The sequence below is a fragment of the Calonectris borealis genome, chromosome 1 (genome assembly GCF_964195595.1).
Source record: "Calonectris borealis chromosome 1, bCalBor7.hap1.2, whole genome shotgun sequence".
In the NCBI taxonomy this organism is placed as follows: Eukaryota; Metazoa; Chordata; class Aves; order Procellariiformes; family Procellariidae; genus Calonectris; species Calonectris borealis.
Genome location: NC_134312.1, coordinates 195,981,168 through 195,988,708, shown reverse-complemented (window position 1 = coordinate 195,988,708; position 7,541 = coordinate 195,981,168).

The following is a 7,541-nucleotide window of genomic DNA, read 5'->3' as shown; positions in this document are numbered from 1 at the left end:
GCCAGAAAGTGCCTGTTTCCAGGGTTTGTGCTGCCCTTCTGTTGGAGAAGGATCAGCTTACAAGTCCTTGTGAAGATAAGGCTGTGACAGCTATCATATAATGGGAACATCAGCGTGAAGTGAAATTATTACAAATGTACATTAGCATATGAATTGTTCTGCTTATGAAATGCTGTGACATGAGTCAGCTTCCCCTCTTAACACGGGAAGCGTGCATTATGGATCAAAGAGTAAGTGGCTAATATTATCTTAGAACCAGGTTACAGCTTTAACCATACATTTTGTTTCATGTTAGGAAACAAGAATATAACTACAAATGAAAGGTGCTTATCTTCTTTCAGCTGAAAGACAATGCAGTTGAAATGCTCGGCCAAATCTCCTGCCAATATGCATCTATAAAATCAGCATCAGCATGCCAGCATAGAAAGCAACTCTGGAAAAGCTCTATTCTCTTCTTCATGTTTTATCTGCTTGTGTTTGAAGGAGGCGAGGAATTGTTTGGGCTGAAAGCTTATTTCTCTTTCCTGTGACTGTAATTCAATATTAAGTTATCTATCGCTAATTAAAACTGTAAATGTAGTGCATGATATGACTAGCATCTAATCCTCTGATTTAGCTTGCTCTAAGGTCAGGTGTAGCCTGGCAACTAAGTACTTATTCTATGAGTCAAGCATTTGCTACAGGTGTAGAAATTAATGTGAACCTAAAATGATCTCTTTGCTGTCTTTGAGAGTATGACCATGACTGGTTATTTGTTGACCTTTTCCTCTTATACCCACTTCTGAAAAATGATGCTTGACTAAAGAGAGGTTTTTTGGATGCTAAGGCTGTATCAAATCCAGGCTGTTTGCTTATAACAGCATTAGACTGGAAGAAATGGGTTAATTCAAGCAAAGAACGTGTCAGATGTTCACATCCTATGGATTAAGACAACCAGGTTATTCCAGAAAATTAAACAAATCATTTCTGAGTAACAATTGGAGGGTTTGAACAGCTATATGTATTCCCCGTTTTCTCTTCCTGCATTTTTTAACTTTCCTACTTGAAATGCAAAACAAAAGATGTTAGAGACTTCATAGCACAGATACGTTTGCAGATCTGTGACTGTTCTGCTATGCCTAGGGGATGAGACCTAGGTAGTAAGTGCTTACAGGAAAAAAAGAAGAAAAAGTTTTCTAAATGGGTATGTACTGTAAAACAGTCTCCACTGAGCAAACAGGTACCCAAAAATACTCAACTTGGTTGTTATCAATGAACTTGATTTCTTTAAACACTTCTGACACCTGTAAAACCCACCCAAAATGCAGTAAGTAGCCTGAGCATTGCCTTTGTAATCTTAGTTTTACAAATATTTTAACCAGGAGTAACCTGGCACAGTCTCTAAAAGAAACAATTCGTATATCCCTGTGCTGGATGCTTACTCCTGTCTTTTTGTCCCTTGTGGCAGCATGGCTAAAAACAAATAAATAAACAAAAGGTTAACCTAGGTTTGTGCCATGGTTTGCTGTGCAGCCTCACAAAATGGGTGCTAATGCAACAGGGAGGGAGGCTCCATGGACCACAGGCAAGAAGAAGGATGAGGCTTGATTGATTGACTGATTGATTGAGTTGTGCTGGTTTAAAATGTTAGTAAAATGTTAGTTTCCTGCTGTTGCAGTTCCTCCAACATACATGGCTAAGAGGCCTCATCTTCCCTTGGAAGAGGTATTTACGTACCATTCTACTCTGGTATATATATAGCATGGTGGGAAGATCCATGAGTCAACATACACTGTGGATATTACTTTACCAAACCAGACAGAAACTTATTGCGGTTTTTTTATTTCCATAATACAGATTTTCTGAGCCAGCCTGCACTGGCTGACACATCGAGAATGCGTTTTAGGAAACCTTTTCTTATTTCTATTGTTGATGAGCACAAATATTTCCTCAGCTGAACATGAGAATGACAGCTCTAATGCAGCCATAATAACACATGGGTTACTGCACATGAAATATAACAAGATTTGCTGCCATATTATTAAACAAAAAGCTAATGATAATTCTTCCTGTGAGAAAACTTATTTTTCTATGACCTGGACCATGCCAATTTTGTAGCCTTGAATCTGTGTTTCTGCAGTACAGTGTACAGTCCAAACACAAATCAGTTGTCAAACATTAGTTTCTGTTAGCTTTTATTTACCGAACTTTAATCAAAAGAAATAGTAATAGAAACTGCAGAGACTACAATTGGGTAGTCTGCTGGAGGCAAGGGGTATGATGTTCTGATTTAGCCTTCGACCATAACGGATAAACCAAATGACCTGTAGTTCAGGTGTCTGTATCAGGCGCTTTTTTATTACACTGAGCTTTCAAAATTGTAAGAAAGCACTGAACTAGACAGAACCTACTAGAGAAGCCTGAAGCCTTATAAACCTTTGCCAGCCTGAAAATGTAGCCAAATTATAACTCCTGTGCTTTGCTTTTCATCATCTGAGCACTTCCATGATTCAGTTCTGAACTTAACACAATGATTACTTTCTTTTAGTAATCTCTTCTGAAGGATCTTGTTTAAATCTTTGATGTGATAAATAAATAATTAGTCCTCTTTTATCTTCTAATCTCAAACAACTGTAATAGATTAATGACACTTTGTTTTTTTAGAAACCATGTTGATTAGTCCTATTGTGTTGTAATCTTGGTGTTTTTTACTCAACTCTTAATTATCATTTTAATCATCCTTTCAGATAAAAGGCTTGGTGAAGTGTAATTCCTTAAACTATGGTATATCCTTCTAAAAAAAAGTAAATATTTCATTCTCCAATCTCTATTGTAATTTTCAATTATTTACTTATTTTTGCAAAATACTTCAACCATTTCATTCTTTATTTCCTTCTGGATTCCTGGGTGCATATGATAGGAACCTTGTGATTAATTGCATATAAGTTGACAAGTTTATATTTCCACACATCATGTTTGCATTTTTTTTGTTGGGTGGTTTGTTTGTTTGTTTTTTTCTGGTTTTATTTCCATCTATAAAGGTGCAAAGCTTCCATCTTTAAGTAGACAATAGGAGGTTGGAGAGGGATGTTGTCACTGCAACCTCGGTGGAGAAGAATCTCAAATTTTACCAAGAGTGTTCTTTTCATTTCTTCTTGTGCTGAATCTTAAAATCTTTTTTGAATGCTCAGTGCATCTGCTTTATTTCTTTGGTCTTACAATTAATAATCAGCTCTTCCAAGTCCCTTTTCCTCCCCCATTCCCATTTTTGTTCTTCGTATTGTGCTGTAATGTTCTGCGGTGGTCTCACTGGGGAGTAGACTGTCAAGTTTTTACACATGCCCCTCAAAGATGAGAAAATAACCAACAGGAGATACATAAACTAAATCACTAAAAGAGTTAGGCTACTAAAATCGCACTTCGGCACCTCATTCCAACAACTTCCAGACACCACCAGGACCCTCAGCTTCTGTTCTACTGCTGCATATTCCTTTACTTTACCTGCTTAGGATATTCAGTTTTCAGACCAAGTATTTGCCTGTCTTGATTTTTAGGTCTAAATGAATTTTCAAAGTATGTCTTTTAGAGTGGGTCCTACAAAAGGCAATTTAGTGATGAGATGCTTGGGGTTTTCATCTGTCCTCTTCTGGGTTTCCACCTGAAGGCCACTCAAGGGTAAACTGCTCTTAGATTCCTGTGTGCCGCTGCTGGATCAGGGGCTTGAACCCTTGACAGGTCTCCCTTCATCTGAAAGAGTGTGATCACTGTCGCACCTCTGAGCATCCCAGCGGCGATTTCTCCTGTTGGAAACGTTCCACTTGGCATGAATATTCATTGGGCTGGAGAAGGTAAGATTGTATAGTGCAGCAATTGTATCACTCAGCTAGAATATGGGACAGTCACTTTCAAGTCACTCTTCTAATGAATACTTAATTATTTATACATGTTGGAGTAGTTTCAGCAGGAAAAGTTAAGAGCTGTTTCCAGAATATCCTGTAGCCTGGTGGTTAGGTCACTTACTGAAGGTGTTGAAATTTTATTTAAAGCTTCTGTCAAATTTCAGTTTAAAGTTCCTCAAATGTTAGTTCCTTCATTTGGTATTTGTTATTTCTTGGTCTTCACACATGGTTCAAATATATTTATATTTGCTCAGATTTAAGCACTTTCTGTTGTTTTGAAAAGCATTTGATTTGGTTACTTTGGTTTAGTTGGACTATCAGGAATGGACTGAATATTTTTAGGTTGGTTCAGTCAAAGCTGAAAAAGCAAGTGCAGCTGGAAGAGAAGGGGAAGCAAGGAAAGCTTCTCTGACTCGAGGTGGGTTTTTTTATTATTAACTGGGAAAAAAAGAGGATGAGATCCACAGATTCTACAGATTTGAAGGACATGAAAGAAGTATTTTGGCCTCTAATGATGAAGACCAGTACCTAGAGGAATTTTTAAAAAGTACCTGAGCAATTTAGATATACAATTCCCTTTGGTTATAACCTAATTCCCACCACCTAACCTATTTTGGAGTCCAGTGGGATATTCAAAAGCTTATTTCTGCATATAAACAGAGCTCACGATCCTTTGACTACTCAGCAAGACCAGAAATAATCAGTTTGCTATCTACAGTTAGTGTTCACTTTGTTTAAATCACTTTTTTGTTTAAATAATGAGTTTGTTCTGAATGCAAAGTATGATTTCTGGGTCCACTGTATTTAAGATTAGAGTCTTACGTTCATAATTTCAACTTCCAGCCAAATGCAATTTGATTTCCAGAGGAAGAAGACAAAATCTAGCATACTCTTTGCATCCTTCTGCATTTCTAACACAATAAAATATTTAAAAAGCTACATAGATATATATTGATACATCATTTCCCCTCTTCCCTTCCAACAGCATGTAGGTGAACAGTTTATTTCTTGCCAGCAATAATACAGATTGTACTGAATTTCATACTAAAACTATATTTGGAGAAGCCAACCTCTTGATCACTACACCAATCATACAGTGTACCCTATCTTTAGGAAAGTAATTAAAGCATTCATGGTTTAAGTGTTTTAAATGATTTGGAAAAACCAAGTTCTATCTTCAGGTGTTAAAATCAGTTTGCCCTACGTATCCATTGTTGAAACACCAGTTACTGACACTTGGAATTACCACTCTGCTTATTTGCTTTGCCATAGTTATTGTTATTTAACAGCAAAATGTATGTAGTTAGAAGATCTGTTAGTTTTAACTTACTAATTCATTTTGTCTCATTTATGATAGAATTCAAGTAAGAAAATTAGCAGGTTCATAGAAAATGTTAGGATTTGTCCTTTCTTCTTTCTGAACATTTGAGAAAGGAAGATCATCATATCCTTGGGAGGCTCAAAAGATTTCATTGAGATAACTGGAACAAAACAAGAAAAGTACCTTGGCTTTTCATTAAATGGGGAATTTACAGACCATCTTTGGCATACACAAATTTAAATGGCTTATTTTTATTAGTCAGCAGTTACATAGAGAGAAAATCAGTCACGCTGGCACATCTTTGATTCTGACTCCAGTAGGAAATAACATTATTGCTTCTTGAGGAAAGAAACCCCAAACTCATAGTTGTGGCCATAAAAAACTTTGTGCTTTGGACTGTTTATCAGTCTTTAAAATGTAACATTGTCAAAGGACAGGACTAAAAATCTGAACATACTGTTCAGGTTGTACCTTTCCCCAGACAGGTCCCTAGGCTAGGGACTGGGTTGATTTTTTGCTGTTGCCTCCCCCCCCCCCGCTCTATTTTCTTTTTTTAAGGTTTAGCAACACTTGTTTAGCTTGCCAAGTTGATGAATTATTAATGAACTGATCTGAGAAATGCTGTTGGTATAATATAAACTATACTAGCCCTAGACAGTGCCTCATATTAAATTGTATTTTCCCCTTTGCACAGGTTGTGCTGCTGAGCTCAGGTTTGTTGAACTTCCTCATTACCTCAAAACTTTCAAACAAATGATTTCAGCATGTCTCCTCCCTGTGCTGTTTCACTGATGCAAGGAGGGGCGATGCAGTAACTCTACACCTGTTCCAGCACACGCCTATCAACTTGCTCAACTTCCCCAACGAGTGCCAAGTTGAGCATAAGAACATCCGAGATTGCTTGGGTCTGTAACCCAGTTGGGTCCCAATACTTCTGGATGTTCGGATTGGCTTTGCGCTGGGGTGGCTTTAACAGTTAGTGCTCTATAATGGCAGTTGATGACAGCAACTTGTACTCTAGGACTAAGAGTAAACTGAATTCCTATCAGACGCATTATAAATCAACAAGACGGAGAAGCCTACCACCAGACATCCTGCTAGAAGATGATTTTAAAGGAAAGTTTCAAAGAAATGTTAGGAATATAGAGGCTATACATCTAAGGCGCCCTAGGAAAAGACCTTCTATATTTTCAGGTAGGAAATGCTATGTTAATAGTCTGTTGGTGCAATATCTTTTAAACCTTTTTGGTAATATTTGAAGAATTCAGTAGCTGATTCCAGTCAGAATTTATTCTGTTTTAAAACCTAAGACAGTCTTCACAGATAGATTTAATCAAGTTATGTTACCATTTATGTTAAAATATGTCAGCCATTAAAGTGATGGAGCCAAAAAGAGAGACTTTCTTCATATTTTTGATTTCATGTTGCTTGCTTGTGGGGATTTTTTTTTTTAATACTTAGCACTTAAAGAAAACTAGTTGTTTCTCTAGAGCTTTAAACTGCATTTTGCTTAACCCCACTTATAAGCAATGCAGTCAATACCTGCAGTATAAGTATCACTCTTGCTGCTCTAATACTGTATCTCACTGCTTTTCTGGAGGAGAGTGGTTTGGGGATACGCAGTCTTCTTCAGTCTAGCTGATTTTTTTTGTGTAGCCAGAAATTAACATCACTAAATAGTCAAATGCATGCTTTGAATTCCTGGCTTGCACTGGAGCCTGTAATGTCTGTAGTTAATAGTTCAGTTTAACTCTCTAGCTGTTAAAAAGTAAGAACAAGGTGTAAGAGTGGATTTCAGTCAAGCTAATGGCAAGTCTGGATTCTTTTGGGGTTTTTTTATTATTATTTGAAACATGCCTAAAAATAGACAACAGATTAGCATGAGGACAAAGGATTTGTTGCAGAATAATCAGGTCATTGATTGTTACTAGGAGGACTTAAAAGGTTTTAGGGAAAGAAAAATCAATACCAGCTCATCCCTGCTGAAACTGAAGATGTGTTTCTGTGAGGCAATCAGAGAAAATGAAATCCTTTATAGAAATAAAAATATACTGTTTTTTAAACTTAGGTATCTCCATTTCCAGAAGAAAAATGAGGATTTTTTAAATTTCTAGGGGGAAATAGTACAATCATACAGGTCTTTTGAAGCACTATGAAGTATATTTAAAAAGTGTTATTGATTATTTAAATATTAATTTTCTATTCCTTAATGACAGCTAAACTTACATGAGTACCTTCTTATGAGCTGAAACGCTGCTGAAGGTATGGGAATACCATGTTAAAAGATGACACAGGGCAGCACCGTTTGTGTGGGATTTAGAGCCTCCATTGTACCTTTGTTA